At 42.9% G+C, this 11,243-nt stretch overlaps 1 pseudogene; it reads right to left on the bottom strand.

Annotated features, from left to right (window-relative positions):
- Positions 1–62: 62 nt before the first annotated feature.
- On the bottom strand, positions 63–3,009 carry LOC121847290 (annotated as a pseudogene).
- Positions 3,010–11,243: the final 8,234 nt, after the last annotated feature.

Genomic DNA, 11,243 nt, shown 5'->3' with positions numbered 1-11,243 from the left:
TGATATAGTTTTTGTCCAGTAATCGTTTGGAATACTGCAGTTCATTGTGGCATTTTTTGCTCTGTAGGCATTAATGATGTCATCCATTATTGTACCAATTTCAAAAAACATCATCTAGAAATCTTAAACACATGCATGTGTAAAAGGTCCATTTAGTTCATGTGGTGCCTCTCTTTTTAAACAATAATCTAGTAGTGTCATCATCACAGTATAGTCAAAGAGTCTTGGAGGCCAAAGAATTGGTGAACATGTCTTTAGAGAAGATACTCTATCTTACTGCTGAGGTCACCACCGAGGGAATCTCCCAGGTCAAAGAGCTGCTCCAGGTTGACTGTGGAGCTGCACAGGAAGTTGGTAGATCCCTGCTCCTCTTCCTCTGGCCAGGGGCTCTGCAGGAATGCTGTGGCCAGGAACGTCTCCTCAAAGTCTGCTCCGCTGCTCCTCTGGGTCTCCGCCAGCACGTGGCTGCTGCCTGCTGTCCCCGCGGGGGGGCCTCAAGGGGGGCAGATGTGGGTGCCCCGCACCATCAGGTCCTCCTCCTGGGGGGATGGGGCTCAGTGGACCTCCTCCGTCCAGACTCAGCTCCCCACTCAGTGCAGAATCCAGGAGGGCGTCCCAGTCAAAGTTCCCCTTCAGGGAGCCCAGTTCCCTATACTCCTCCAAAGACAGCAAAGGAGAGCTGGAGTGCCGGGGGGACTTTGACCATGGCAGTCCTGGAGCCCAGTGGGTGTTTCCTCTTGTGTCCAGGCCCTCCCTTTCTTATGGGCCATGCCCCCCAGCATGGTGCCTTCGCCCAGACAGGGGGTCCCAGTTCTGGTCGGCTCCAGTGGCCTCTTCAAACTCTCTGAGGAGCTGCTGAGCCTCTGGATTGACACATAGCCCACTCTGGCTGCCTGTGGAGTTACAGAGGCCCCTGGGCAGGGGTTGGGGGTTGGCCCTAAGCCTGTTCTGCAGGGCAGGGTTGATCTGGACAGGGGGGCATCCGCCTCTTCTTGTAGGCCCCGTTGAGGAGGCGCTCTGCGTACTGGGGATCAATCTTCCAGAAGCCCCCCCCTTCCCTGGCTCGTCCTTTTGCCGCGGAACCTTGATGAAACACTTGTTCAGAGACAGGTTGTGCCGGATGGAGTTCTGAAATAGCGCATGAGGGGGGACAGGATTGACATGGCAGTACACATTCAGTCCTGCTCCATCAAATATATTAGCTTGTGTACCCTTGCATTCAGGGCATTGCCCCCCCCCAACTAGTGACCTGCTGACCTTTGTTAAATATTATCTGCCCCATGCACTGGCTTACAATAACAGAATGCTCAGGAAATTAGTATAACTTCTGGACCTGGGGAGTATGGCTAACGACTTAATTAATCATTTATCCAGCAAATTAAACTTTTTCCAGAGAATTTATTCCCTTTGATGGGGAATCTGCACTTTTGATGCCATACTGCCCCCTCCCCATACTCCCCCCATTGCCTCTCGTTGCTCAAGCAGAAAACCTGGGAGCTATTTCTGAAAAAATAATGTAATGGGTTTAAAAACACACACGCACTAAAATGTGTGTTGTGGGGGGATGAAGTCTTCTTAAGCAAGATGCCCACTGCCAAGTAAGGGGAAGTCCAAGGCAGTATTTGCTACAATCTTTGTAAATTACGGGAGTATTTGCTGCCATCTTTGTACCATGAGAGCCCTTAATTCCCATAAACCATAGCTGCTAATGCTTGTTCAGAATGTGGCAGACGGCCCAGAGCTCTCAATATACAGAATTTGGAAAGAACTGTGCTCTTACTCGTTCCTGTTAAAGAAAAACCCAGCTGCATCTTGGCCCCACTCCAAAACACACAGAGCCCTCTGTCGCAGATGCTGAAGAGGACTCTCTCTCTCTGTCTCTCACTATCTGGCTGCTCGAGACATAGTCAAGTTACGAACGTGACTGAGAGCCTCTCACAGGACCTAGTCTAAAGCATCCTATTAGAGCCATTTTCAAGTGTGTGTGTGGGTGTGACTTTAGCAACATTTACCTGCCAGGTGGGGTCAGCATGGCGGAAGTAGCAGAAGTTGTCAGTGATCCACTTGTAGATGCAGGAGAGGGTGATCTTGGTCTTCTTGCTGGCCTGCATGGCCATACAGATGAGTGTGGCATAGGAGTAAGGGGGTTTGATATGAGGGTTTGTCTTGTAGTCCACCTCATCGGGGCAGTGACCATGGGCCACCAGGCTAGGGAGGGCTGACAGGGACTGCATCCTACAATATGCTGCTGCTGTGGGCTTGCCTGGGGTGAGGGGCATGCCTATGGATGCAGGGTCACCAGCCAGAGGGGAAGCGGGAGCCTCAGAGCCCAGCTGCTGATGGCCGAAGAAGTGAGGCTGGTGGTGAGTGGAGAGAGGAGCCTGTTGAGGCCCATTGGCATTGAGAATAGAGAACTCCTGCAGCCACTGCAGGCTGGTCAGGCTGTCATCCAGGTTGTCAGAGCCCCCCAGTGCTGCTGGAGCCTGCTGAGGCTGAGCTGTCGTCCAGGTCCAGCTCCTCAGAATGAGCAGCGGCAGTCACCACTTCTTCCTCCAGCCCCACCGAGCCCTCGGGCCAGGGGGTCTGCACAGCTTTAGAGACAGCATGGTCCTCCCTCCGCTCCGATGGCTAAAGCTCACCCCCTATACCACCAGACAACAGCCTGACAAGGAGAAAATATACACTCGACATGAACAAAGCTGAAAAGGACAATGATAGCCCTATTTGAAAACAGAGCCCTTTGAGGCATGTCAGGGGGGTAAATTGAAATAGTTTATCTCTGTGGTAATGGCACGTTCTATTCAGTGACTTGTAGAGAAACAAATTGTAGGAACAATAGCTGCATGTAGTTGAGATCTTTCAAATGTTGATATTTGATTAGAAACTGCTTAACAAAAGGAGTGCATGGGTTTGTAATCCCAGAATAAAGACTGTTATTAATGGCATTATGTGCGAAAGACCTGCAATGTTTATTCTTACTGGTTCCGATGTTGACTGTCTGGAGGTCATAGAACTTGTGTGAAAAGTGATTGGAGCGCAGTCTAGCCTAACTATCTACACGTAATAGCTTATAGCCATAAAACGGGACTCTCCACACAAATGCTGAGACAAAGTACTGTTATAAACTTATATATGTCAGTGAATTTATGATAAACGACTCAAAACGTAGATCAAATAGAGTAGGCTATTGACAAATGAATGAGTAACCTTAAATCAGATATTTGAGATGATTTAATTTAAGTGTTTCAATTATTTGAAAAATATGAAGATGCTTATAGCTAGCCTAGTAATTTCACTTTACAACAAAACCTTGCTGGTTACAATTAACAACTTTGTATATTTATGGCAGATATCAATAATAATTTGCTACAATTTAATGATATATACTTGATATAATATGTTTTAATTTTAAAAATTTAAAATAATGTAAAACATGACAAACTTACTTGATCTGATATAATGCTGAGAAAATACCTTACAATCCAAATGGCCAATTGATAAATTATTAATCTCACTTTAGCCTTAAGGATTTGCACCTGTTGAAAATGTATGAAAAAATACCTTGAGATGTCGTTGGCGCTCTGATGCGCGCTTGTTCAATTCAACGTCTCAAAAGCAGGTCTTTATAACAGTGGCAGCGGCTAAGGATCTCTCCGGGGGCAGTTTAATACCTGGTGCAGGAGGTTTGTCCGGCAACCATAGAAACGGTACCCCCCTTGTAAACAGCTTCCCGTTCGACTATTGGCTTGGTTGTTGCTATAGTGCTTCATTTTTAATCAGTCTCACTCAGGTTTGTTCGTCACGCAAGTAAATCCAGTCTAGTGTCCCAAAAGGGAGTTGGAAGGACTGATAGGATTTTTGTATTTTATTTATTTTTTACAAATCAGCTTGATCTTTATCCCATCAGATGAGTTTAAATTGAAATGTACTAAATGTGTTGAATGGAACGGTTTTGACATACAGCATAAATAGACATTATCTAAATGTTCAAGCAGATTGAGTTGGTATAATAATACAATATATATTTATATTAATTTGAGTAGGGTATTTAACCCAATACCTTGCAGACAATGCGGCTTTGCGACAACCTTTGGAAGTGAATTCTGGAAATAAAAAATCTGGGCAGAACTCAAGAGATGAGGAAGCCTTTTTTTTGCTTTACAGTTGCTTTTGTCAAGAGTCTCAGGAAACCACTCAGCCACACTAATAGAGCATCCAAACAAAGGGGCCAAACTTTTTGTTTCTCTTTTTTTTCCCTTTTCTGTCTTATTAACAAAAGTACATTCCTTCACAGACGCACACCCTCCTGGATGTCCAAAGGGTGCATCCAAGTTCCAAGACCCTATCGCAGGGGCGCTAATTCATTCAATCATAACCAGTTATGATTGTATAATCCTCCATCATCATAACTTGTTGCCGTCATATGGCAAAAAATTACTACAAAAAAATTGTACCATACATGTAGCCTACACCAAGGGCAAAACTCTCGTGTACCTAGCACTCTCTACCAAGTTTTGGGAGGGCAGACAAGGAAAAAACAACAGACCAATCAGCGAGATCACTCCAGTCTGACAAAGAGAGAGAGAGAGAGAGTGATGGAGGATAGGATCAGGGCCAGTTCCCCGAGTACTTTCCTCTTAGTACCAGTCAGCCCTTTTTGCCACTCAACCGTGAAATCCACAGTCCATTGTTGGGCCCTGTAGGGCTGGTGTTCTGACCAGACCTGATTGTTCATGTCAGATTCTGAACCAGCCCCCGGCCCTCCTCCTCTGCCCACCTTGAGGAGAAGTCAGAGGTCAGAATAGCGAGCAGCCAATCACAGTAATGCTGACAGGGAGATGAGTTGAGGTCTGTCTGGGAAATAGGGAAGGGGCAGAGATTAGACACCAATGAATTTGGCAGAGTCACAGCTGGACAAAGCTGGGGAATACCCAACAAACCTCAGCACAACTACAGTCTTTATTGCTATCATCAATCATCAGATCAAACAAGATAAACTGTAACAAAAAGTGAATTATTGGGAAACTAAACCTGATGCATATGAGTTTAGTAAACAGCCACCTAAGGACATAGACACACAAAATAAATATGCATAGGCCACAGATTTTTTTGAATTCATACAAGTTTGAGACATTTTCATTAATCAAACATGAACAACATCTGAGATATTGAATATTTAATCCCCCTGTATAAGAATGACTTGCATCACATCACAAAATAAACTTCTCTCGAATTTGACTCAGGCAAACGTTAGGGTTTGTGACAATGCGTTTCCATTGACAGGAGATGGCGCTAGATCATAGAAAATAACAGTGTAGCTCTGTTCTCCAAAGAGAACCAACAGCCCAATTGAGATTTTTTGAACAAATAGAAAATATCACATTTATTAAAAAGTTTGATGTACTTTCTTTAAATCCTCAAAATATTTATTTGTGTAGTGTAATAATTTGTGTTCTGAAAAAAAAGTGTTCTCAACAAAATCAAAAAAACAAAATATACATATACAGTGCCCTCGGAAAGTATTCAGAACCCTTGACTTTTCCTCAAAAATGTTTTGTTAAAGCTGTTTTCTAAAATGGATTAAATAAATAAAAACATTAGCAATCTACACACAATACCCCATAATGACAAAGTGAAAAAGTTTTTTATACATTTTTGCAAATGTATTAAATCTACAAAACAGAAATACCTTATCTACATAAGCATTCAGACCCTTTGCTATGAGAATCGAAATTGAGCTCAGGTGCATCCTGCTTCCATTGATCATCCTTGAGATGTTTCTACAACTTCATTAGAGTCCACCTTTGGTAAATTCAATTGATTGGACATGATTTGGAATGGCACACGCCTGTCTATACAAGGTCCCACAGTTGACAGTGCATGTCAGAGCAAAAACCTGAGGACATGAGGTCGAAGGAATTGTCCGTAGAACTCAGAGACAGGATTGTGTTGAGGTACAGATCTGGGGTAGGGTACCAAAAAATGTCTGCAGCATTGAAGGTCCCCAAGAACACAGTGGCCTCCATCATTCTTAAATGGAAGAAGTTTGGAACCACCAAGACTCTTCCAAGAGCTGGCCGCCCAGCCAAACTGAACAATCGGGGGAGAAGGGACCTTGGTCAGGGAGGTGAACAAGAACCCAAAGCTCACTCTGACAGCGCTCTAATTGTTCCTTTGTGCAGATGGGAGAACCTTCTAGAAGGACAAGCAGCACTCCACTAATCAGGCCTTTATGGTAGAGTGGCCAGACGGAATCCACTCCTCAGTAAAAGGCACATGTCAGCCCGCTTGGAGTTTTCCAAAAGGCACCTAAAGACTCTCAGACAATGAGAAACAAGATTATCTGGTCTGATGAAACCAAGATTGAACTCTTTGTCCTGAATGCCAAGCGCCATGTCTGGAGGAAACCTGGCACCATTTATACGGTGAAGCATGGTGGTGGCAGCATCCTGCTGTGGAGTTGTTTTTCAGCGACAGGGATGGGAGTCTAATCAGGACCGAGGCAAAGATAAACAGAGCAAAGTACAGAGAGATCCATGATGAAAACCTACTCCAGAGCGCTCAGAACCTCAGACTTGGGGCGAAGGTTTACCTTCCAACAGGACAACGACTCTATGCACACAGCCAAGACAACGCAAGAGTGGCTTCAGGACAAATCTCTGAATGTCCTTGAGTGGCTCAGCCAAAGCCCCGGACTTGAACCCGATCGAACATCTCTGGAGAGACCTGAAAATAGCTGTGCAGCACTGCTCCCCATCCAACCTGACAGAGCTTGACAGGATCTTCAGAGAAGAATGGGAGAAACTCCCCAAATACAGATGTGCCAAGCTTGTAGCGTTTTACCTAAGAAGATTCAATGCTGTAATCGTTGCCAAAGGTGCTTCAACAAAGTACTGAGTAAAGGGTAGAATACTTATGTAAATGTGATATTTCCATATTTAAAAAATAATAATAATTGGCAAACAGTTCTGGAATTTTTTTGTTGATCATTTTGGGGGTATTGTGTGTAGATTGATGAGGGGGAAAAAAACAATTTAATACATTTTAGAATAAGGCCATAACATAACACAATGTGGAAAAAGTAAAGGGGTCTGTTACTTTCCGAAGTCAATCTACTATAGATGAGTTGACATGCTCTACCAAAAGTTTGGACACACCTACTCATTCAAGGGTTTTCTTTATTTTTACTATTTTCTACATTGTAGAATATTAGTGGACATCAAAACTATAGAGTACACATATGGGAATAATGTAGTAACCTAAAAAGTGTTAAACAAATCAAAATATATTTTATATCTGAGATTCTTCAAAGTAGCCACCCTTTGCCTTGATGACAGCTTTGCACACTCTTGGCATTTTCAACAAGCTTCATGAGGTAGTCACCTGGAATGCATTTAAATTAACAGGTGTGCCAAAGTTAATTTGTGGAATTTCTTTCCTTCTTAGTGCGTTTGAGCCAATCAGTTGTGTTATGACAAGGTAGGGGTGGTATACAGAAGATAGCCCTATTTGGTAAAAAAGACCAAGTCAAATTATGGCAAGAACAGCTCAAATAAGAAAAGTGAAATGACAGTTATGGCAAGAACAGCTCAAATAAGAAAAGTGAAATGACAGTCCATCATTACTTTAAGACATGAAGGCCATTCAACAGAAAATGTCTAGAACTTTGAAAGTTTCTTCAAGTGCAGTCGCAAAAACCATCAAGCGTTATGATGAAACTGGCTAGCATGAGGACCGCCACATGAAAGGAAGATCCAGAGTTACCTCTGCTGCAGAGGATAAGTTCATTACAGTTACCAACCTCAGAAATTGCAGCCCAAATAAATGCTAGTAACAGACACATCTCAACATCAGCTGTTCAGTGGAGACTGCATGAATCAGGCCAGGTGAACAGGCAGTCTCCACATGTGTTGTTCCCAAGGAGCGTGATGGTGTGGGGGTGCTTTGGTGGTGACACTGTGATTTATTTAGAATGTTAGAATTCAAGGCACACTTAACCAGCATGGCTACCACAGCATTCTGCAGCAATACGCCATCCCATCTGGTTTGCTCTTAGTGGGACTATCATTTGTTTTCAACAGGACAATGACCCAACACACCTCCAGGATGTGTAATGGACTATTTGAACAAGAAGAAGTGATGGAGTGCTGCATCAGATGACCTGGCCTCCACAATCACCCGACCTCATCCCAATTGAGATTGTTTAGGATGAGTTGGACCGCAGAGTGAAGGAAAAGCAGCCAATAAGTGCTCAGCATATGTGGGAACTCCTTCAAGACTGTTAGATAAGCATTCCAGGTGAAGCTGGTTGAGATAATTGGGCTCCTGAATGGCGCAGTGGTCTAAGATACTGCATCTCAGTGCAAGAGGCAGTACCTGGTTGAATCCAGGCTGCATCTGGCCATGATTGGGAGTAGGGCGGCACACAATTGGCCCAGTTTTGTCCGGGGTAGGCCCCGTCATTGTATATAAGAAATGGTTCATAACTGACTTAACTAGTTAAATAAAGGTTACACATAATGTCAAGAGTGTGCAAAGCTGTCATCAGTGGCTGCTTTGAAGAATATAAAATATGAAGAATATAAAATATATGTTTTGGTTACTACATGTGTTATTTCATATTTTTGATGTCTTCCTATTATTCTACAATGTAGAAAATAGTAGAAATAAAGAAAAACCCTTGAATGAGTAGGTGTGGCCAAACTTTTGACTGGTACTGTATATATATTTATCAAAACCCCTGCCTGTTATACACAGAGTTTATTCAGTGTTTCCAGTGGGCCCTAAAGCTATAGTGAAGGGGCTTTTCCAGGAAACCCTGGCAGTGTGCTACACACACTGAACCAGCATTCATAGCTCTGACAGAGACCCAAAAGGAAGATGGTGACTGACTCGTGAGTCACAGACTCAGGTTGGTGGGGGGGAACCAAGATGGAGGTCAACACGTGGGCAAGAAAACAAGCAAGTATCCCTGAGTATCTCTGAAAACAAAGTCCACTCTGTCAAGATCATGTTAATCATTGACCAATGAAAGTATGGCTCCACCCCCTTTACTCTGTGTTTTGGGAGAACCTACGGTCCTGGTATCTGAAAGCAGATGGTGATCTGCATGAGACAATAACAATTTAGGTTATGTCTCCCTGCAGTGTGAGTAATACAGTTATACAGAATATACAGTGCCTTGCGAAAGTATTCGGCCCCCTTGAACTTTGCGACCTTTTGCCACATTTCAGGCTTCAAACATAAAGATATAAAACTGTATTTTTTTGTGAAGAATCAACAACAAGTGGGACACAATCATGAAGTGGAACGACATTTATTGGATATTTCAAACTTTTTTAACAAATCAAAAACTGAAAAATTGGGCATGCAAAATTATTCAGCCCCCTTAAGTTAATACTTTGTAGCGCCACCTTTTGCTGCGATTACAGCTGTAAGTCGCTTGGGCTATGTCTCTATCAGTTTTGCACATCGAGAGACTGACATTCATCCATCTTCCCATCAATTTTAACCATCTTCCCTGTCCCTGCTCAAGAAAAGCAGGCCCAAACCATGATGCTGCCACCACCATGTTTGACAGTGGGGATGGTGTGTTCAGGGTGATGAGCTGTGTTGCTTTTACGCCAAACATAACGTTTTGCATTGTTGCCAGAAAGTTCAATTTTGGTTTCATCTGACCAGAGCACCTTCTTCCACATGTTTGGTGTGTCTCCCAGGTGGCTTGTGGCAAACTTTAAATGACACTTTTATGGATATCTTTAAGAAATGGCTTTCTTCTTGCCACTCTTCCATAAAGACCAGATTTGTGCAATATACGACTGATTGTTGTCCTATGGACAGAGTCTCCCACCTCAGCTGTAGATCTCTGCAGTTCATCCAGAGTGATCATGGGCCTCTTGGCTGCATCTCTGATCAGTCTTCTCCTTGTATGAGCTGAAAGTTTAGAGGGACAGCCAGGTCTTGGTAGATTTGCAGTGGTCTGATACTCCTTCCATTTCAATATTATTTCTTGCACAGTGCTCCTTGGGATGTTTAAAGCTTGGGAAATATTTGTTGAAAGTCATCACGATAAACACCCAACAGATGCTCATAACTGACCAACAAAAATCTCATAAATTATTTCCTTGAATAGTTCATTAGACCATTCTGGAAGATGAGGTCACTATTCCCAGAGCTATCTTTCCATCGGAAAGAACATGTTTCAAAGCCTTATTCCAAATGCTATTATTTGGAATGAAAACATCTCCAATAATTAGTAAAGTGAATTTACTCATCAGTTTCAAAATAAATGGGCCAAAATGCATGTAATTTGTAATTTGCTATGCAGAAGAAAAGTCAGAAAGAATAGAGGAAAGGTGGGATTTGAGATCCTCTGGGAACCTTTTGGGGACCCCTATAAATTAACATATTGTCATAATTGACTGTTTGAAGAGTTGTGTGTGTAGTCTCAATCCATTATTAATAGACACCATCAAATTCACATTATCCAGGTAACACCCACCTACAATACATAATAGATAGTCTTCTCTGTCACGCTTTCACCTTTAATATACTGTATACCTACACCTCAGCTGAATTATTCAGTCTTGCAGGGAGGGAGTTTGACGTCCCACTGCCTAGTGGATAGTACTCAGAGATAATCACAGAGAATAACACACGGAACGTGTTTGGGCACCAATGCAGACAGAAATGAATACACTTTTCTTCTGTATATGCTGTCTCACAACATAGTATCAGCTATTCAGAGACTCGCCGAAAGCACAGCACATTTATTATTGACGATGTATTTTCTGTTTGGGGGAAAAAAGTATGAACAGTAGGCTTTGCTCAGCGTCCATAAACTGTTATATTATCGACTACTGTTATTATGATCAAATGTACAGCATTTGAAACGTGCCTATATTGTAACCAGTACAATATGTCTCTGACTGTTTGGTGTGGCACAAAGACAACCATCATAACGTTGCTGTAAATATTTACAATAGAAATACCAATCCTGGATCTTTTCAATACGTTATCTCTAAATTGACCAATTATTGAACGACCCTCATATACCTTCTTATAGAAATAAGCCAATAGGTGTGATTTACTCATCCTCTGGTATCCAATCCATGAATATATGTACCCTGCAATTACCTTACTCCAACGGCTTACTGGCTCGTGTGATAGCCAATGGTGTACCAGCCCGTACAATCTTGCTGACTTGTTTATCCAATCAGCTGTTGTGCTTGGCTTTGTTGTTG

Source organism: Oncorhynchus tshawytscha, linkage group LG09 (genome assembly GCF_018296145.1).
Source record: "Oncorhynchus tshawytscha isolate Ot180627B linkage group LG09, Otsh_v2.0, whole genome shotgun sequence".
Lineage (NCBI taxonomy): Eukaryota > Metazoa > Chordata > Actinopteri > Salmoniformes > Salmonidae > Oncorhynchus > Oncorhynchus tshawytscha.
Note: the sequence above shows the minus strand (reverse complement) of the source record. Positions and strands in the feature narration are given on the sequence as shown.